At 37.3% G+C, this 23007-nt stretch overlaps 1 long non-coding RNA gene across 2 annotated transcripts; it reads right to left on the bottom strand.

The window, feature by feature from the left end:
- Positions 1-326: 326 nt before the first annotated feature.
- Positions 327-20168, bottom strand: LOC148130404 (uncharacterized). Of its 2 annotated transcripts, none has more exons than XR_015749756.1 (2): positions 20113-20168; positions 327-1504 (listed from the first exon to the last, which is right to left on the bottom strand). It is a non-coding gene; the product is annotated as an uncharacterized LOC148130404 (long non-coding RNA). The 2 variants fall into 2 exon arrangements; XR_015749755.1 differs by lacking the exon at positions 20113-20168 and adding an exon at positions 7236-7262.
- Positions 20169-23007: the final 2839 nt, after the last annotated feature.

The raw sequence follows: 23007 nt of genomic DNA, 5'->3' as shown, positions 1-23007 counted from the left end.
GGAGCACAGTGACGCTCCAAACTTGAAGCTATAGAATTGTTGTTCTTGAAATCCAGAAGTACTCTGTTCCTTCTCCTTTTTTAGAAAAAAATATTTTAATATTTGTCATTGGTTTTGTATAACATTATGCTGTTCTCAGATGTAGCAATGTATATTCATGTCTAAATATTTTTTTTAATGATGTACATGGGAAGTTACAAAACAAATCATCTGTGAGGTCTATGTAGACATGAAGTACGGATGAGATCTTGAAGTGATCCTCTGAATGAGTGGTTCTGGTTTATTTATTTATTTATTGTTGAAGAAAGATGTGTGATAAAAATTCCTGGCAGATTCTGATTTTGAATGTGGCTCTAGAAAAGTTAACATGGATTGGAATTTCCAAACCAAACTGTCTACATGTCAGGGGATCGCATCCTGTTTGTTTCAGATGCTATGAATATCCAAGCTTAAGGTTTTGTTGTCAGAACACTATTTAGATACTCTGTTCTGCTTCTCCAGGTGTTTTTTTCACTTGGATGTAAAGCACCCCAAAGCTGCTCTTTTTTGTCATTTTTATACCAGCAACAAAATGGAAATAGATCCCTGTCAGCCTTTCTGCCCTCTTTAGCATATATTAAGAATTAGCTGACATCTCTTCTTTATTGATGTACTTTAGGTTCAGTTTTAGTTTAATTTCAGTTAACCCTTAGCCTTTATTTGCTTTACAATGATGTCATGTGTCATTGCTTATATAACCATTTTTTTGGCAGAATCTTTGGTCATGTCTACGGTTATAGATCAGTATTAATAATTTTATTTGTACAGTGCTATTCCACCCAGGAAAGAGATAATAAAATAGCTGAGACAAATTTGGTTTGGCTCAGTAGGGAAGAGAAAGACCAGTGATCCAATGGCAGAGACCTGTTACACTATATATGACAAATTATGCAGGTTGTGTTTACAAGATATTGCACCAATTCCCACCTAACATTAAATGTAAGTAATCTAGAATGTTTGTTGGTGTTTTGCTCCTTCTACCAGTAGAATCAGGTAAACAAATCAGAATGTCCGATCTGTACATGAGAACTGAGAGTTGTCGTTTTCTCTCTCCCTTAAAATTCATTAGCATAACCCAAACATTTTCAAACTTACTTCTTTGGCTTGTTAGAAAAAAGAACCCAATCAGTGCTAAACAAACATAATGCTAAGCCACCCAAAATGGATTTCTTGTTTTGTTTAGCCACACCCACTTGGGGGAGGAGCCAAGTAGGAATGATCAAGCAGCATAAGCATTTACAGGATGGATCAGTTCAAGCCAGATTTTTTTTCCAATTTAAATGCAGTTGAAGTCATCTGGTATTAGGACTGTGAATAGTGCATTGTGTTCATTTCCAACAAAAGACAGTTTTTACCTTGAACAGAAGTCATAATAAATATCCTAATGATGACTCACTTCATGTGGCAGTTTTTGTTCTGTGACAGATTTTGTACTCCTGCTGTAGCTTAGTTGCCAAGTGATGCTCTGAAAACATATGAGGAAATCAGTAACTCATAAATTTTCCAGTTTTAACAACATTATCTCTATTAAATCCATTCATTGTTTTCCTTTGGCCTGGCATTGTAATTTGCAAGGAAACTAAGGACTCTCATAGGAAACATAAAATTCTTTTAGGAACTTCTGCTGTTTTTTTAAAAAAGAATTTGCATTGCTTTTTTGCGCTCACGTTTTCTGTACTTAGAAGGAGAAAAAAAACAGATAGAGGAAATCTTTGAAATCTTTCTAAAATATCACCATGATAATTTATTGAGAATATGTACACATAAATATTTTTTGGAAAACATAGTACAATAAATAAGTTGAAAATAAAGACCTTGTATGTGAAAAGTAAAAATAATACTTAAAATTTTACCTGCCTATCTATTTCCTGGATTTGGCATCTTTGCTAGTTTCTCCCAGTTGATTTGGATTGCTCTATTTTGTTTCATCTTCTGGAAAATCAATTGTGTACTCCAGATGTTCTGGATTACCACTTTAGTCCCTTGCTAAAGGAACGATAGGAGGAGTTAGCTATCAGTATTTCTTTGATGGAAATACTGGGACAGGAACACTAAATACTGATTTAACACAGATGTAAATGTTTCTTTGCAGGGCTCATTGCAACTGTTCTAATTCTGATTCTAATTCTGAAGATACTTCAATCTGAAAACTAGACAATTTTTACCCTGATCCTGTAGTAGGGAACATCTAATCAAACCTCATATTTTTATTTTTATTTTTATTTATTTATTTAAAACATTTGTATAGGTAGTCTTCGACTTACAACTACAATTGTCTCTGGAATTTATGTTGCTGAGTGAGAAATTTGTTGAGTTTTGCCCCATTTTACAACTTTCCTTGCTACAAGTTGCTAAGTGAATCCCTGCAGTTCTTAAATTAATAGCACGGTTGTTAAGTGAATCTGGCTTCCCCATTGAGTTTGCTTGCAGAGTTGCAAAATGGGATCAGATGACTCCGCAACACTGCAACCGTCATAACTATGAGTCAGTTGCCAAGCGCCTGAATTTTGATCTCGTGACCATGGGGATGCTGCAATGGTAGGAAGTGTGAAAAACGGTTGCAAGTCACTTTTCTTCAGTGTCGTAACTTCGTCGTAACACTAAACGAACACTAAATGAACTGTTGTAAGTCACAGACTACCTCTATATGGCTCCTAATCAAGAATTAAAATATTGGCAATAAAATCATAAACAAAAACCTGGCACCAAGGTTTAGTTTCCAACATGCAGTCACCTCATCCTATCCCAGCACTTGGGGGTGGAGGGGAAGCCATGTTTTCAGTGTTTTTTGGAAGGCTAAGAAGGTAGAGAAGCCTGTTGAACTTCAGGGGGAAGAATGTTCCTTCGTGCAGGGCCTGCCACGGAAAAGGCATGCTTCCTAACTCCCATAAAGTGGCAATCTTTAAGGGAAGGCATTTGAACCATGCCCACCCCTATCTAACCTGTAACAGATAACAGATGATCAGAGTTGTAAGGGATCTGATAGGTCATCTATTCCAACCCCCCGCCCAAGCAGGAGACCCTACACCATTTCTGACAAATGGCAGTCCAATCTCCTTGAAAGTCTCAAGTGATGGCACTCCCACAACTTCCGAGGGCAAGCTGTTTCATTGGTTGATTGTTCTCACTGTCAGAAAGTTTCTCCTTATTTCCAGGTTAAATCTCTCCTTGTTCAGTTTCCATCCATTGTTCCTTGTCTGGCTTACAGGCGCTTTAGAAAATAGCTTGACCCCTTCCTCTCTGTGGCAGCCCCTCAAATATTGGAAGACTGCTATCATGTCTCCCCTGGTCCTTCTCTTCACTAGACTAGCCATGCCCAGTTCCTGTAACTGTTCTTCAAATGTTTTAGTCTCCAGTCCCGTAATCATCCTGGTTGCTCTTCTCTGTACTTTTTCTAGAGTCTCAACATCTTTTTTATAATGTGGTGACCAAAACTGGATGCAGTATTCTTGGTGTGGTCTTACTAAGGCTTTATAGAGTGGTATTAGTACTTCCCTTGATCTTGATTGTATCCTTCTGTTAATGCAACTTAGGATTGCATTAGTTTTTTTGGCTGCTGATGCACACACTGCTGGCTCATATTGGTAAAACCTGGTAAGACAAGTATATGTCTTTAGGGAAAGCTGGTCCCACAGATAACTCTGTCCTTTAAATGTCATCTTGAACCGGCATTTTGCACCTGGAATTGCACCTGGAAGGGAACCAGCAGCCAGTGCGGCTCATGCAATGGCAGTGTTACACAGGTAAACCTAGAAGCACACATCACAGTGTGCACCATCATGTTCTGGATCAGTTGTAGTTTCCAGGTGGTCTTCAAGGGCAGCCCCATGTAGAGTTCATTGCAGGTGACCAAGGCATGAGTGATTCTGAACAAGGCTTCCCAGTCAAGGAAAGGGCCCAATTGGTAAATCAGATAGATCTATCCAAAGGCCCCTCCTAGCCATAGTTGCCACCTATGAGTGTTAGGAGGACTCATTGAATTGCACACCAACTCCTGGAGGAGTGCTGAACCATCTAGAATCTGGGCCTTATTATTATGGTTGGTTGCACAATCAGCCAGATATTTGGACTGGATTTGGCATTTTTTATCCGTGAAGTCCTTCCCAAGGATCTGGGATAGGCAGATGTTGATGCTTGATCTAGTGTTAAAGATGACCAAGGATGTAAGATGTTCCAAATAAAGCTATCTTTTGCAATTGATGATTGGTGCTTTTGTCAATTCTGATGGAGTTTAAGAGGTGCTCCAGTTTTGGGATTGCACCCAAGTCACCTATTAGTACCAATAGAACTAATATTTGCTTTCTTTTTAAATTGTTTTACTTATTTTTTATTATTTTTATTTGCATTTTCAACACAGTTTTGAGGACAATTTCAAAATGTATCAGTGTGGAATGGAAAGAATAATTTAAATATTACCATAGTACTAGGTTTTTTTTTATTGTGAAACATTATAGAACAATGTTTAATATTATTAACTGCCAAGAATAATATTTCCTTATTTGTACTTTCAAGATTTTTATAAAACATATCTAATTTTTTAAAACATATAGTATCATTTAGAATTACTAAACATTTATTCAATATGTTTAGAATTGTTCACTCCTGTTCTCCCCTTTCTTCTTGGTTTATAATTAATTCTATTTTATACAGATAATGAAGTTCAGCTGATAAACAATATGCCTAAAATTACTAATGAGTAAATTACTGAGCAAATGAGTAAAATACAAAGAAAAATAGAAATTATGGGAAGATAAAAAAGAAAGAGGGAAAGAAAATGTAGTACAAGGGAAGAAAGAAAAAGGTGTTGAAAAAGGTGTTAATTGTGTTTGATTTTGAATAAACCATGTACAGATATGTTAAACATGCATTATAATTTTAGTTTTTTGGTTGGTGCTTAATTCTCATTCCAATCAATCTTACCCAGCAGATCTACAATAATAATCTGCATCCTCATTTTACAAACCACAGAAAGATGGAAGGCTGAGTCAACCTTTAGCACAGTACAACTCATCTCAACTTTTTACTTGTACACATTCGTATATAACTAGCCATTTCTATCAATTTAACCATTACTGCTTTTATCTTCCTTGCTACTGAAATAATATGTATTTCTATTTGTACTTAATGATCTTTACAAACTATCACTATATTAACAAAATTCACTGTATTTCTTTAACCTTAAAAGGAAAAATATTTTTATCCATTTTAAAACACTAAGCTTTTCTTTAAAAACATTTCTAAAATTAAAATATTCGAATGCATCTTATTTTTAACTTTCTCTTAGCATACATACAATAAAATTCTAGCTAACTCCAATTAACTCATTAAATTTGGATCACTCCCTTCAAGTTACCGTCAAAATACTTTTTCTTCTTGTATACTTTTTCAAGTATTTACAAAATACTTTTTCTTCTTGTATTTTTTAAAGCTCTAGATCAGGGGTTCCCAACCTTTTCTATACCCCACATCCCTGGAACGCTTCTGATATCGCACCCCTTAAAAAAATAAATAATTATATGCATATAATTATACATATATTCTATAATTTTGAAACTTCTAAACTCAAGTTTTCACACTGCCTGGAATATCATCTTGCACTCCCAGGGGAGGTGAGTATCTGTTCTAGATTTTTTTTCAGCTAATACTTCTTTTTCTTTAACTTTCTCTTAACATAGATATTCTCAAATATATTTTCAATAATATTTTACAAAGTTTAGGAATTACTTAAGCTTTTCAATTATCTAATAAAGGAGATGCAATTGCAGTGTATTACTTTGCTGCAGCTTATAATGATACATAAATCTCTAAAGACATTGTTTTAATTAGAAGAAACCAATCCCTTTAACTTTACTAGGTTTGGTCAATGAATGGGTAAGAATGCTGCCCTTTCTCATTATGGCTGCCTGAAATTACTATTTTAATGGTTTTACTGCTTTTCTGTTGTAATGCTTTCTGCAATCCTTGGCTTAATGGGGATTTTTAGTCCATACTGGTCTGGAATGACACAAATTATAACTAAAAAGAAATCACACTAAGATTGTAGTGATGGAGATAAAGGAAAATTAGCTGGCGATGAATGTAACGGAAACCATAGCAACCCTAAGAAAGAGTTATAAATATAAGTCATTTGAACTAAATAAATTACACAAAGGACTTCTGGGCAACATAGCAGTATCCAAGCTAAGAAATCACACAATAGTATGCCCATGAATAGTCCTATCTTGTGTTTAAAAAAATATGTCTTTTGTTTCAGTCAATCTGATACTCCCTAGAATTTTGGACGTTCATCAATTCTCACAATTCCCATTGGAATATTGATTGGAAATTATGAGAGCTGAGTCATAATACATCCCCAAGGTACTTTCCAGAGAAACAGGCAGAAATTCCCTTGTCTCTTGCTAAGGTTTGCCAACATTAGATACTGAAGAGTTAGAGACAGTTTTTCTGCTCAAAGAAAATTGCCAAAAATCAGGCAATTTCTTCCTTTAGGCTGGCATATTTTCTCCTCGAGAGAGGTTCTCAAATGTAGAGATGAAGTCTCAGGAAGTTGCTGAATGAATATTTCTGGAAGGATCACTAAAGTAAGGATGCTGACAGTTTTAATCCAGCAATCTCCGTGGGACCAAATGTTATTCTGACCCCGGTTCAGAATCTCAGGTTAGGAACCTCTCCTTTCCCAAGTTTCTCTTTATTCTTTCTAACCCAATGAAATGATGGAAAGAAATTAAGGGGATGGAGACCCTGTCTATCCATCTATAACAGGGTGTTCAAACGTGACCTATTGGGACTTCCCCCCACTTTGTAAACTGGGCGGGGGCGGGGCCAGCACGTGACACATCCGGCCCGCAGGCCATGAGTTTGACACCCCTGATCTATAAGAAGGGTAACTGAATGAATTTGGTTTTTGGGTAGGGAAATTGAGCAGAAGAACCCATCATATTTTTTAGATAAACCAGATCTGATGGGAGTTTTAGAGAAAAATATTTCAGAAAAATAATAATCCTCAAAAATATTGTGGGAGAGATAGCAGCTTGAATGTTGTGATCTGTGCCATTCTAAGCTTCCCCCCCTCCCAATCCTGGTCCTGTGATCCAGAACAGATGTGTGTAACCTGTGCTGTGTTTCCTAGTGTGCCCCTACACAGGTAAGCTTAGGTGCCCCATGATAGGACAGCAGAAATGCATCAGAATATCCACCTGCTCAGATTAGAGTCTCTCTCGCTCTCATACATAGAGCAAATACAGTGTGTTTATATACCCACATCCAGATTAGTTCCTGGGTAGAAAAGGACAGAAACATAGACACAAATGTTACTTGGTTATGCAGGGTGGGGGGAAATACAGAAGCCTCATGACCATTTCAAGTAGTTCTCGAGTTATGACTATAATGGAGCTCAAAATTTATGTTGCTAATTGAAACATTTGTTAAGTGAGGTTTGCCCCATTTTACGACCTTTCTTGCCAGAGTTGTTACGTGAATAGTTCCCAATTGTTAAATTAGTTGTTGAGTGATTCTGGCTTCCTCATTGACTTTGCTTATCAGAAGGTCGCAAAAGGGGATCACAGGACCCCAGGACACTGCAACCATCATAAATATCATCCAAATTTCGATCTTGTGACCAGGGGGATATTTGCAAGGATTGTAAGTGTAAAAAACAGTTTATACGTCGCTTTTTTCAGTGTCGTAACTTTGAACAGTCACTAAATGAACTGTTGTAAGTCATGGACTACCTGTGAAGGCGTTATAAAAAAAAAAGACCTCAGGAGCCAGTATCTGCCTAATTTCCCTACCTTTTAAGTCTAGTTGTGGAGGACTGAAGTTAGTACATTTTAAACTAGATATTCTACCTTGGAACTATTCCAGACGTGGTATTCAGCAGGTTCTGACCAGTTCTGGAGAACCGGTAGCGGAAATTTGGAGAACCGGCAAATACCACCTCTGACTGGAGATTTTACAGTATCCTTCCCCTGCCACGCCCACCAAGCCACGCCCACAGAACCGGTAGTAAAAAATTTGAATCCCACCACTGAACTGTTTGGGTTTTTTTACTTTCCCCAGAAACGTTTGATCTCAAATGAATTCCACACACACCCCACTCCAGTTGCAACAAAATGACGCTAAAAATCAAACATAAGCAGGTTTTATGCTATAAAGCCTTTAATGGCTTGGCATGAAGTATCTAAATGATTGTCTTTTTTAAAGGGAGAATCATCTGGAAGGTTAAGTCAAGAGGGGCATATGGAGAATTCCTACCCCTATTTTCAAATATAAAGATAAAAAGCCCTAACAAAACGAATAATTAAGATAGAAAAGAGAAGAGAAGAAAGAATAAAAAAGAAAGCCAAAAATGCGGAGACAGAAAGAAATATAAAGAAATGACTTCTGACTTTTTCTTTTACCACAGATATAAGTAAAAATTGACATTAAACTGTTACACTATAACTTTCTTTTTTTCTATTATATACTAATTTTTCAGAATCATCAAATCCATATGTCATACATTTATTCCCCCCCGTTTCATGCAAAAAGTCCAGAATGATCTATTAATTTTATTTAATTTATTTTTTTGAAACAAATCTAATACAATGGCTAAAAAAAGCACAGAACATTCTTGTCCCTGTTGAGATCAGAGCCAGGGTGTGCTAGAGCCCAGCGTTTTCTGCTTTCACCCTTTTTCATCACTGCCATTATGGAACCCATCACTTCCAAAGGATGTCCTCCTCTACTACGTTTGGGATGACAGTCAGAACCAAAATCCTGAGGAAATTTTGCTGTGGAAAACTTTCGTTCAGATTTTAGTTTGATTTTTTTCTTTAATATTTTATGGATCCCACAGGTTGTAAATGTCTGTAAACCTGTTGGGGTCTAAAGATAACCATCATCTGAATATTTATTCTGGGAACAATACAATAAAGTGACTGGATGCTGAAACACTGCGGCAAAATACATGCACTGTGGAAAAGTTTGAAAAGATTATAATGACAGTGGCATATAAATCATCTAGGGATTTTCCAGAATAGATGCAACAGCACAGAAACAGCTCATTGTTGTTGAGGCATACATTATGACTACACACACATACACATATATATATACACACACATGGTATTATGTTGTGAAATACATATTTTCAGAGCAATATTTAAAACTATTACATGAATAAATACGATGTTTGCTGCCAAACGCTCTTCATAATGAGTATGTCTCTATTGTAAAGGCAGAAACCACATGCTGATTTCTGGCTGTGTTCATTCATATTTTCCACATCATATCCCAGGGGCTTTCTTGAAATAGTTGTTTTCCTATTAATATTATTCAGAAATAACATAGTAGTATATACTTTAGCAGACTTGGGTTGAATAATTGGAAGCGTTTCTGCTGAGCAGTAGCTTAGAATTCCTACTGTTTGCATGTTTAATAAAATTGTATTAAATGCATTGATACACTTAAATCATTTCTCTATCGTCTAGTAATATAATCACAGCTCAACCCAATAGACCAGATCGGGCAGACAGACTTAAGGTCCTCAATTTATGTCAGAGGTGGTATTCAGCAGGTTCTAACCAGTTTTGGAGAATCGGTAGTGGAAATTTTGAGTAGATCGGAGAACCAGCCAATACCACCTCTGACTGGAGATTTTACAGTATCCTTCCCCTGCCATGCCCACCAAGCCACACCCACAGAACCGGTAGTAAAAAAAATTGCACCCCACCACTGATTCATGTGATGTGTAAACCAGTTATATGTAAGATATTTCCAAGTACACATGGAAGGGAATCTAACCTTCAAAGTATGTCTGTCATTTGATAATTGTTTTTTTAAGGTCACAAAATTTCTTACCTTGTCCAATTAATTAACTCTGATTCATTCGGTTCCATTGAGCACACATGCAAGTCTTAAGTGTTGAGGAATCTTCATATTGTGAAGATTAATGCTATGACAATTAAGATGTAAAGCACCAGAATCTCGTATTATCTGATAATACTCTTCTACAGCAAATGATACAAACAGATGTTTTAATGGCTGTTGGCTCTAAATGAATCGGTTGGTTTCTTTTCAGAAGCAGCCAGGATCTTGTAATGTCTCATATTTTTATATCTCATATTTTCCCAAAGCTATCTCCTTGGAAATGTTCACTTGCAAATGTCAACAATTGCTTCTCAATAAAACTGGAAGGGGACAGCCAAGGCGGTAGAGGCAACCTGTGAGGGATGGAAGAGATGCTGTATGGAACATACAATCCCTTGCCAGTGCTCCTTCCATCCCGCCATTGAAATCTAGGCAACTACTTCACTCTGCTTCATGGTAGGGCGGGCCTGATATGAATGTTTTGCTGTGCATGAGTTCATAAATGCAGCAGAATGGAATTATCTAACTCTTTTGAGATTGAACGTATTGATTCTTTGTTGTATCAAAATGACTGGAGCCTTTTATCCAGCTCTACTGATTCTTGCTTTCTAGGGAGCAATAATTAAAATCTATTAATTGGGACTTCTCCACTGCTCTCAATTTATGTTACACAGACCCAGTTATGCTTTGCCATCACTTTTTCTGCTTTTAAGAAAGCACTCAGAGTTTGCGTAGATATTGGATATGTATTTCTTCCCATTGTAATTTATCTTGAGTACTTATGAGGAAAAGATAAAGCATCAATCAGTAGGACTTGTTTCATCATTTTAGTCATTGACAGCATGATGTACATTGGTCAGGTTTCCATGGCTTATGAACACAAGCTATCTTCAAGGGACACTATCAGGAGGGGAGAAATTTGAAAAAGCAATGCAGCAGTTTGGAACCGAAAGTGCATTCCATTCTTAAATTGCAGAGATTATAACTAAGCTACCAGAATCTCTGCTGCACAAATCTCTAATTGGAGAATGTGATTGATGACTCTTGGCTATGAACGTGTTTTGTTGGAGAATATGAATTAAGATACACCCAGAGGGTGACAGTGAATTAAGGGTGACAGTGAATTACATGTCTCAGAATCGGCTTCATACAGATCATACTGACATGTTCGCTCCTAATAAATTCTTTGAAGTTTTTGAAGCTTGGCTCGAGGCTCATGGTTTAATTAGGGCAACTGCTGGAATCCTGACAGCAAGCTAATTCTGAGACACATAATTCACTGTCACCCTTGACTCTGGTTTCCCCCCACCCCTCAGGGTGTATCATAATTCATATTCTCCAATTCTTGAAACAATTGCTTCCAGTCTCAAATTTTAGAAGAGGGATCAGGTAATATCTAGGAGACCAGGACTAGGCTAGGTACACAATACTTCCTTTGGCTGGCTAATTTGAGGGCAGTTACAGGCTTCAAGGTGGACCTGGACATTTTACAGCCCACAGGCCACAACTGTCCCTTTGATTGTCCCTGTTCAGCCTATGGGGATGGTCCTAGTTTTTTATATGGCTCCTTGGGAAAATTAATTGCTCACCCTTACTTTAAAGGATTGTATTTGGTGGGCTTGGCATTACTGACATTTGTAGTCTCAAAGAATAAATGAAGTATGGAACCAATCTTTGATATGTTGTGTGATGACCTGGGCTTTGGCACAAAGGCAACACAGTCACATAAGTAAAAAGAGTCCCTTTAGTACCTCCAATTTTGTTCCCAATGTCTAGGTTACCTTCGACTGGAGAAAAAAACTCTCCCAAGAAGAATCTTTAAGTGGAGGAAATTCAGTCCGAAAACAAAGTACATACAAACTGTAAATAAAAATCCACACAAACCATGCTGAAGCAATGAACTTGACAGGGCAGGAGAAGGAATTGTAGACTTGTGAGGCTAGCAAAACACACACAGTTGGGAAGATGCCAGGAACCCAGATAAGCTTCAACAATACCAGATAATTCACAATTTGCTCTCAACAGTTGGCTGTGCACAACTTCCCTTTTTAAACACTGTGTTCCCAGCTGCAGCTAATGAAGGGAATCAGGGCCCTTTCCTTCCCCATAAGCCACACAACTCACATTGCTCCCTTCTCCGTTCCTCCCTGCGTGCCCTAGGATGAAGAGGAGGTGGGCCTGGGTCTTCCTCTGAATTCCCTCTGCCTTGCTCTACCTCTCCCCTGCTCTGCCCAGCTGGACTTTGCCTTTCCTCAGATTCCGACGGGCATGACACATTGGCTGATCACTATAATTTCTGAATCTAGAACAGGCAAATGGAAGTTATCAAAATTGGGAGTTGGTGAGAGCTTTTCTAAACTGCTATTGTTGCTATTGGGGCACTGAAAGGGCAAAAATTAAATCACTTGGCTATTTGCCGGCATGACAGAAAGTTGATGGTTGGAACCAATTTGGTTCAGTTCAAAATGTGGCTACAGTTGAAACTAGTTGCTAAAGGGGGCACATATGTTATCTTCAGAATTCTCTTAATGTGAAGTGGTTTGTCAATTTTATGTAAAAATATTTAAAAGTGCTTAACTGAGCACCCATATAATACAGTTTGGTCACCTCCCTGATTAATCAGCAAGAGAACAAAGTTCCTGTATCAATAGGAATAATGTAACAATGGCATAGTGGCAAGGTAGCATTTCATTTATATCTTCATTTGTGATAGAAAACTGATTCAGTTGAATTTTAATATGGGTTTTAAATCCCCAAAGATGAAATCTAAAAATATTAATATGTCCTTCTTCCTCTGTACAGTTTTTGCTATCCGGGCTAATGTACTGGTTTCTGCTATTTACTTTCTCTCTTGTAGGTTGTCATGACAATTGAAGATGTTTTTCTGTGAAAAGGTGATAGCATCATAAAACTCAAGAGAGCACAAGTGGTTTATATAGAGTATTACATTCAGCTGTGTGAAGGTGCTGACAGCAAGCGATAAGGTGCTCTCTGGAGAGTATTGGTCCACTGCTGGCATCTCTTTGAAATACATATTTTTGTAGGAGTGTATGGCTACCGTTTGAACTGGGGGTAAATCCTGTTTCTTTAAAGCAGGTGCTGACATGTATGGCATGGGCCACTCCAAAACACCTTTTTGTTTTTGGATCTGAAGTGCAGAAGATCCTTGTCACCTACAGAAGTAAATTGTTGGATTTATCTCTGTTGTGCTCAGAAGTTCCTCAATTATTGTTGAATTATTTTGCAACAGTATTTTAGAATCTATTCTAAAGTATAACATTCCAAATAATAACATCATCAACAACAAGAAGAATAACATCTACCTATCTCAGGTCTTTGGAAAGGAGTCAGTAAGTGGACAAAAATGTCAAATCCATTCTAAACTTCTGACTGTGTGACTAAGCACAACGATACAATTATAATTAGCTTAGGAAAAAAGAAAACAAAGTAATTATAACATGTTAATAGTTCTGACTCAATATTTGTTGCCCCAGACAAAATAAAGACAGCATTTCAACCTATTTGGTGGTTCGAGCCATAGTGGCTCAGTGGTTAGAATGCAGTTCTGCAGGTTTTGCTGATCACCAGCTGCCAGCAGTTTGGCAGTTTGAATCCCACCAGGCTCAAGCTTGACTCAGCCTTCCATCCTTCTGAGGTCGATAAAAGGAGGAGCTAGATTGTTGGGGGCAATAGGCTGACTCTGTAAACCGCTTAGAGGGGGCTGTAAAAGACTGTGAAGTGGTATATAAGTGTAAGTGCTATTGCTACTGCTATTCCATATACATAAGTCCAATTTAATCTTATTTTAGTACATACAAGTATACTTAGGGGGCCCAGAGACACTGTTCAATATGACCCTTCTCATCTAATGCTGGATCAGAGAAGAACAAAAGGAAGTTTGTATCAGGATAGATTTTCTTTTCACATTAATCCAAATGCTCTGCTTTACCATATTTATTTGTTTAAATTAAGCTGAGAAAGATTTTCACACTATGTGATTATTTCTAAATTCCATTTAAAAACCCAGGAACATATTACAATCCTACAGAAACCTATTCGGAAGTCCTTTCATTTATCCTTAATTCTCAGTAGGTTTATAAAAGGATTTATACTTTTATAAATCATATTGGGGTAAACAAATACATAGACATTGTTTACTTTGGTACTGGTAATAGGTTTTATATTAGGTTCAGAAAGCCAAAAAATCAGGAATGGACTTGCTCCCTACATCAAGCGGATCATATATGTAAAATAAACAAGTGACCTTCATTTTTTCTGTGCATTCCAGTCCACTATCTGCTATTGTGAATAATATAACCATAGATTATGAGACCTAGAGTCTGTGAGGAATTGGGGTTAGAATCCAGAGCCCTGGAAAAAGGCACTGTGAAGAAGAATGGACATAGTGTGAAGACTATAAGGATAGATGAGCTAAAGGGAAGGAAGAAAGAGAAGTGTTTAAGGATTGGTAGGTAAACAGTAGGAAGAGCAAGGCTGAGTGGGCGGATGGACAGATTGGAAGCAGATCATTGAGAAAATAGGTTGTGTGTTTGATTTACACTTTTATGCAGACACAAATGGCAGCTATAACAAAACATGTGTTCCTAACTGCAGATATGCAAAATCCTTTAGCACAGAAATTGAGGTGTCATCCATATTAGCTACAGACATTTACAATGATAGATAACAAAATCATTGATAAGGAGGACTACTTGTTCTTCCTCTCTTTCTTCTATCCATCCATCTATCCATCCAGTTTAGAGGATGATTGACCCCCAATGACATTGGTTACATTAAAATTCTCTTTAAGATTATAACATAGTGTAAATTTCAATCCTTTCAACCACCTATCCCACTGATCCATGTGTATATTATAACCCAAGTTTACAAAATAACATCTGGTGCTACTAACTGGACTTCCATTCTGGGCTTTGAGGAAAGATGTCCCACTTGTGAATTCCCTGGCAAATGAACTAGAAAACTGTATGGAATCCAATACCAAACGAATATTAATCAATAATAGAAAGCAATTGAGGAGGCTTCAGATTTCTCTTAAAATTGGCTAAGGAGGGTCATGTCTGCACCTCAAGGGGGATTGTTCCATAGATACAAGGGCACAGCTGAAAAAGTCTTGACCCTAATTATTTCTAGCTGGCACCATTACCAAAGCCATAAAGCAGATGTCTCCAAACTTGGCAACTTTAAGACTTGCGGACTTCAACTCCCAGAATTCCTCAGCCAGGCATGCTGGCTGGGGAATTCTGGGAATTGAAGTCCACAAGTCTCAAAGTTACCAAGTTTGGAGAACCCTGCCATAGAAGGTAAACAGAGCTTCTGATTGGTAAGACACTAGGGAAGATATTCTTTGAGGAATACAGACTCAAGCAATAAAAGGATTTATATAGTACAACAAACACTGATTTTGACTTGGAAAACCATGGAAAATGAGGCAAAGTATATTCCCAATGAGAAACATCACATTGATCAGAAGCCAAACTATCACATTCTAGATCCAGTGGAGTTTCGGAATTTCCTATAAAGGACACCGTCATGTAAAACTTACTGCAGTAATATATTCAGAAAGTAGCCAGTAAGTAAATAATGGAGGAAGAAAAAAAGTTGGTAAATCAAACATAGTTGAAAGAAAACAGTTCTTGGCTGAGCACTTCAGAATGGTATAGCGTTACAAAGTACTCTATGCTTCTTCAAGAAGTATTCCCCTTTCCTTCAAGGAGAATAGGATCATACTCAAACAATGAAATTCTTTCCAACCTACTTCTATCGAACCACTCCTTCCACTTCTAACAACAATCTTATACATCCTTCTTTTCATCTTTTATTTTACATGTATCTCCACATTTTTAGCAATATTCTTTTTTGCCTTCTCACATCATAGTTTAGTTCCTTTTGAAGACTTCAGCTACATTTCAAAACATTCTATCATCTTACCATTCTAGTGCTACTTTCTGTTCCTTCTTTTTCTCCAACATAGTCGTGTATTTTTCTGCTTTTCCATTTTTTCTTTCACATTCTGGTTCCAGCCTGATTCTGACCCCTAGCCTCTTTCCCTGTTCTCCAAGTCTTATAAATCTTATTTACTCACTTCAGTACTTATTCTCCCACAGATATTAAATTCTGTTGCAAACAAAACTTCCATGTCAAACCACAACATATGTTACCTGTGGTAGGAGCTATTTAACACAGCACAGAGAAATGGAAGTCCTACAGATTCTTCCATAACATGCCAATTTATAATATCCAGGTAATTTTACATAGGAAAGCATTCAGAAACAGGGAAATTAGAAATCCACACCCTGAAAACCATGACTCTGACATAGTGCATGTGTATATCTGCATTTAGCTTAGTGTACGCAAAAGGGGAATATAAAATGTGAGCTGCTGAAGCTAACAAGTTTGCAACTATTTCTAAGTGAAGCTTTAATGAACCAATGTCCTGCCTCATTCACAGAATGACATGAGAAGCCCAGACAGTGTTGACTTCCAGATGTAACACACCTAAATTTTTCTATAGCTGTATCTGTATCCCCCCACCCTTTCATAATAAACTCTTTTAAGGTGAGAAGAATAGAACAACTGTTGATCTTCTGACTGGCAACACAGGTCATGTCTGTAACAGGTCAACACAGGTCATCTCCTTCATTGGAATAACTACTTCCATTTAATCCTATTAAAAGAGGTTTAACCTGATTTGGAACCTGCTGTAAATAGCTGTTGCTCCATAAACAATTATTCTTTATGTTTTTAAAATATGGTGGAGCTGCCCTCTACTGGTTTGGCTATGTAAAATGGTGCAATTGTGTTTTTTTGGAGGGGGTTTGTTTTGTTTTAAAGGAAATGGCCTCTATCATTTAACAGAGCTACTATAATCAGTTTGTACTGTCAGTAAGTTGCTTTCCTAGAAAAAGAGATGTCCTTCTTTTAAAATGTTAATTTTCAGCCTCTACAAGAAATGTGATAATGACAAAATGTTTTCAGTTGTTTCAGAGTCAGGACAAGGACAATAAACAAACAAATAAGGTTCTCCTCCAGAAATATTGAATTGCTAACTAGAGCATACAAAACTTTTGCCAGACCAATACTCAAATACAGCTCATCAGTCTGGAATCCACACTGCATATCAGACATTAATACAATCGAGCGAGTCCAGAAGTATTTCACGGGAAGAGTACTACACTCCTCTGCTCGCAACAGAATACCCTATATCACCAGGCTTGAGATTTTGGGCTTGGACAACCTTGAACTATGCCGCCTACGGTTAGACTTAAGCGTAGCACACAAAATTATTTGCTACAATGTCCTACCAGTCAATGACTACTTCAGCTTCAACCACAATACAAGAGCACACAACAGATACAAACTCAATGTTAACCGCTAACCGATTGCAAACTACGATTGCAGAAAGTACAGAGTGGTCAATGCCTGGAATGCACTACCTGACTCTGTTATTACATCCTCTAACCCCCACTCCTTTAACCTCAAACTATCCACTTTTGACCTCACTCCATTCCTAAGATGTCTGTAAGGGGTGTGCATAAGTGCACCATCCTGCCTCCCGTCCCTGTCCTATTGTCCCCATTTATTCGTACCTATTTCCTGTATTCTTACTCATGTTTATACTTATACCTATTAACTTGTAAGCGATTGACAAATCAAATCAATAAATAAAAAATAAATAAAATAAAGGTTTCATGATTAATTCATCAGTGAATGTGAATATCAATTCTGGAGAACTTGTGGGGCCACAAAAATAAGACTGCAATTATCTGTGGCCCTTGGAGAGTTTTGCCCACTTATATATTACTTAAAGCCCAGTTAGTGATGTGCACTAGTCTTCCAACTGTAGCAATGTTAGATATCCAATATTGTTGAATTGAATTATTACCTTAACGCATATGTAATTTCTGGTGCAGGGAAGAACAAAGACCCTTCAATTCTAAAATTGTGTTAAGTCATGGGTGATTTGTGTTTTTGGGGGAGAATGATGTATTATGCCCGTCAGTTGTTTTTTGGGTTTGCCTTTAAAGGTGAATGTTAGGAGGGAGAAGGAGAATTTAATATAGAACTGCAAGATTTATTTATGTTCTTAATTCCCCCACAAAAGTTTCATTATTTTCATAACGTGAGAAAAAAGGTATAAAGTCTCTCCAGAGAGAGAAGGTGCTAGAAACAGATTTACAGGAAATGAAATGAGAAAATAAGAGATTTCTGTTAAGACAATTTATAAAGACGCCTGCAGCTATTATACTTGGAAAAATGGGGCTGAAAGATAAAAGTAAAAATAAAAACACATAGAAATTGATCAATAAATTATTTTCCAAGATAAATCTTTAAAATGTAGGTTTTAAATGGAAGTGCTCCTATGAAAGACAGTTTGGTGCCAATAGCATATCTTTTAGCTATGTATATATATCCTTGTTCAAAAATGTCATTTAAGTTAGTCTAACAAGGATAAATGAGAAACTGCTACCAAAGATGTTTATTTCCCCCCCCCAAGAAAATGTAGAAGAATTAAACTAAAAGACAATATCAGTTGGAATCAGATCCTGTTAAAGTATATGAATAAAGCTATCACATACCTCATCGTGAAACAACCTTAGCCCAGAATTATCATGACTAAATAGCTTTACAATCTCATTTACTTTGAGATAACATTTATTTATTTGATTGATTTTAATTCAATGAAACTAAAGCTTTAAACATGCTAGCATAGTAAAGAGCATTTTCTGGATAAAATGAGAATCATGAATTTTTAAAACAATTTCCATTTTCATAGCACGAAAAAGAAATCACCATCCAAGATAAATACTGTTTTTCTCTAAACAATGAAACAACAACACTGATAAAATTTGATGTAGATGGAACAAATGATGGGTCTGGGAATAAGTATAGACATAGTAAAGAGCCCATCATATGTTTAAAAGAAACAAGAATTGGTATTTAAAAAATGTTTATGACTGTATAATAAAGGCTATGCTGGAATACATATAAGAACTGTCTAGCACAGTGATGGCTAACCTTTTCATCATCATGTGCCGAAAAGGCATGCATGTGTGCACGTATCCCATAATGCAATGCATGCACAACCCCTGCCCCCTGCGCATGCGTGCACGGCCCCCGTGCCTCTGTACATGCTTCCCTGTGTGCACCCATCCCCCTGTGCATGCACCCCCGTGCACCCCCTGTGCATGCGTGGCAGATATCCAACAATCAGCTGGCTGGCAGGGGGCGCATGCATGCGCAGTAGGTCTGTTCCGGGCGATGGCTTGCGTGCTGGCAGAAATGGCTCTGCGTGCCACTTCCGGCACACATGCCATAGGTTTGGCATCACGGGTCTAGCATATAGAGTTCAATTCTTAAAGTGGGCAAAAAATATCTGTAAACTAAAATCAACAATAAGACAAGAACTAAATAACACTTTTGCGTTCTTATTCTTCCATAGTTGGTAGGTATTCTGTCTCTGATGCGACAAACTTGCTTCAGATATGATTAATAAACTATAACTGAGTTCCTGATAACTTACCTAATACCCACTAGGAACCTTCAGTATGTTTATTATTAGTATACCATCCTTTAATTCTGCAATGTATGAAGAAAGAAACTAAAAAGGCAGTAATAAGACAATGAACAGACAGGACTTTGAGCATTTAGAAGCTTGATTGTCACACTGGGGGAAAGGTTGGCTTTCCCTGGAAGACAGGGAAAAGCAGAATCTTTGATTAGAATCCTCATAGCTGGAAAAGTTTTTATGGAGGTCCTTTCGAGATGAACTATTGGAATAATAATTAACTCTTTAGGCATCTTTTTTCTCATTTTTTGTGGTTTGATAGGGGATTACATGTGAATAATATGCTTCTCTATCTGTCTTTTAGAAATGGCACACTGAGACTACAAATATTTGAGGAAATTTTATTCTAAAACCACTCCATTCCACATGTCTCTAGGACTGACTAAACAAAGAAAAATTACATGCTAATTTATTTTGGTCTATTCAAGGATGTAGGATGGTTATGAGTGGGAGATTAATCATTTAATTGCAATGAATTGGTGGTCTGAAATATGTTTTTGAACCCACACTTTTCCATTATATCGCACCTTCTTACCTGGCCACCTAAAAGCACCTTTTACTTATCAAAGCTGCCACAGCTTTGAGCAAAACTGAAGAAAACCAAATTGATTGCTCCTTTACGTTCCAGCCCCACTTACCTTTATATCTGCCCCAGGAGTGCTTTGGTTTGGGATTGTCTTCAGATGCCCTCTGCATATCCTTCTGATTAACCCCACTGAATATCTATGCAAAATACCTACCCAAAGCCAATTACCAGATTCATTTCTATTTACATAACATGATGGATTTGTTCTTACACAAAGTTCAGCCCCGGTCTCCCATCTTGCAGATTGTTTACACTGCCCTAAATTTGGCAAAAGGAGACACACACTTTGAAGCTTCTGTCCCTAATTAGAGGCGGTCTGGTCACAATCTGGGTGAGCCAGAGGGGAAAGATCAAGATCTCTCTTTATTGCTCAGCTGGAAATAGAAATAACTCAAAGCACGGGTGATCTAACACTATCAGGGTGGCATTGGAGGTTTGGCTTCAATTGTTTAATTTTTCCTCAGTTGATGATAATTGTATGGGCTGTCAGCAATTTGTGTTAAGAGCTTGCTATAATTTTGGGGAAACACAGGAATTTTCTATTATCCCTGTCTGCCAAATCATCCAGTGTTGCTCAAAAGAGAAAACAGACATATAAAACATTTGAGGGCTAATTTCCAACTCATTTCCTAAAGACAGCAGTCATTACTGTTTTCGGAAATGTGTAGAACTAAATTTAACTTACTGGAGAACATTTTACAGAAACCCAGTTAATGGCTATCTTAACCTTCATTATCATAGGACTAATTTTAAAAAATCCTAGCATGTTACTTTGATTAATAGTTATTCACATGCATTATTAATAGGGTACCAACATTGCATTTAATATGATTCATTAAAGCAGATTCACAGCGGAAGGGTATAAATAAAATAAAAATAAATTGCAAATTTAAAAGAGGGATTGTTGTGTTGATATTATGTTTAGGTATTCTAAGCCATCCAGTCTCTATTCTTTTAGAGAGGCCTAAATAAATGAATAGATAAATAAGTAAAGGTAATCCTCCACTTAAAATCGTAACTGAGCTCAGAATTACAGTTGTAAGTTGTGTCGATTGTTAAGCGGGTGATTATGTGACTATGACCGATTTTATGGCCTTTTCTTGTGGAGGTCATTAAGCAAACCCATTGTCTGCAATGGGCATTTTTTGCAAAAAAACTGGAAATAAAGGCCAGTTTCCAAGAAAAAGTGTTGTAAATTGTGTTTCTGTGACCACAGGATGCTGCAAATAGCTACATATGCAGGCCAGTTGCCAAGCATACAGAATGCACAGTGATTAGTCGTGGATTACCTGGAAGTAAGTAAGGTAAAGGCATCCCTCATACATACGTGCTAGTCGTTTCCGGCTCTAGGGGGCAGTGCTCATCTCCGTTACAAAGCCGAAGAGCCAGCGCTGTCCGAAGACATCTCTGTGGTCATGTGGCCAGCATGTCTAACACCAAAGGCACATGGAACGCTGTTACCTTCCCACCAAAGTGGTCCCAATTTTTCTACTTGCATTTCCATATGCTTTCGAACTGCTAGGTTGGCAAAAGCTGGGACAAGTAACGGGAACTCACTCCATTATGCGGTGCTAGGGATTCGAACTGCCGATCTGCTGACTTTTCTGATCGATAAGCTCAGCATCTTAGCCACTGAGCCACTGCATCCCTAGGAAGTAAGTAAATGTTTATAAATGTGTGAATCTAAATATACAGATTGCATGAATCTTTGGGTTTGTATGTGGATTTGGATGTATGCGAGAGAAGGTGCTTTTCTTTAAAATACTCTCACATCTTAAAATATCTGGATTGCCCATTTAGAGAAAATGAAACTCTTCATGGCTGAGGAACAATATTTAAATTACAAGTATTTAAATCGTTCATTTCTTCCTCATATACCATATTGGTACTTATTTTATGAAAACCTGCTGGCAAGTACAAAGAGCAGGCCATCTAATAAACCAGCGCCCAAAGACCTGGGCCAACCCCAAATTGTAGTTTATACTGTCCTACAGCATTATCCAGTCATCCCTGTGATTATATAAATCTTGTTTTTGTAGCTGATCTATCAGTAAAGTGATGACACAAAGATGCTACAAGATTGTGTACATCACAACGACAAATGGATATAGCAAAAGAAAATTCTTCCAATATTTCCTACGTTTCACTGTTGCAATAGAATTAGGTGGCTCATACATTTAATGAAGTAATTAAAAAATAAAGTAAATAAGAACCAATGACTAGACATATATCTACTTGTTCAATCTGGCTCTATACTAAATTACCACACTGTACCTTGTCACATCATTACTATTACACCATTCTGGTGATTTGATTACTTTATGTTACATAATGTTTTTTTATTTTAACCCTAATACTGTAAGAAGAGAATGTAAGCCACTCAAAGTCCTGCTGGATTACAGCAGCATTTAAGCTCCAGGAAGGATAGAAGTAATTATATGAGGACATTGCTAGTTAAATTATGATTCTGAACCAGAATAATATATTATTAGAAGCTTCATTCATTCCTTTTCTAGTAATGCATGATGCAATGTCTGTTTCTTATGTAGTCAAATCAGTACTAGCAACATTCAAGAGCAATTATATGCAGACTAAAGGTAACCCCATAATTATGGAGCATATAAAATCTCCCCCCCCCCCAAGCAAGGGTCTCCAACCCTCCAGCCCATGGTCTATTCTTGGGCCATGACCCTGTTCAGGACCAGGCTATGCAAGTGGCTGGCTGGCAAATGCATCACACTTGTGCCTGTTCCCTTCTCCTCACCCTGCCAGGCAACCAAGCCATAATGGTTGGGGATGCTGCCCTAATGATAAAAATTAATAATTATCTCCAATACTTCATATTCCATCTCCATGGCCACATAACATTGATATTATTTTTGTTGGAGAAAAAAACAAAATAAAATGAGCCAGGAGCATCTACAAGGATGTCACAAGGAGTGAGATA

This window comes from Notechis scutatus, chromosome 5 (genome assembly GCF_049901735.1).
Source record: "Notechis scutatus isolate UNSWTSFEM ecotype Mainland chromosome 5, rNotScu1.2, whole genome shotgun sequence".
Taxonomy (NCBI): Eukaryota; Metazoa; Chordata; class Lepidosauria; order Squamata; family Elapidae; genus Notechis; species Notechis scutatus.
The sequence above is the reverse complement of the archived record's forward strand: the minus strand, read 5'-3'. Positions and strand labels throughout refer to the sequence as shown.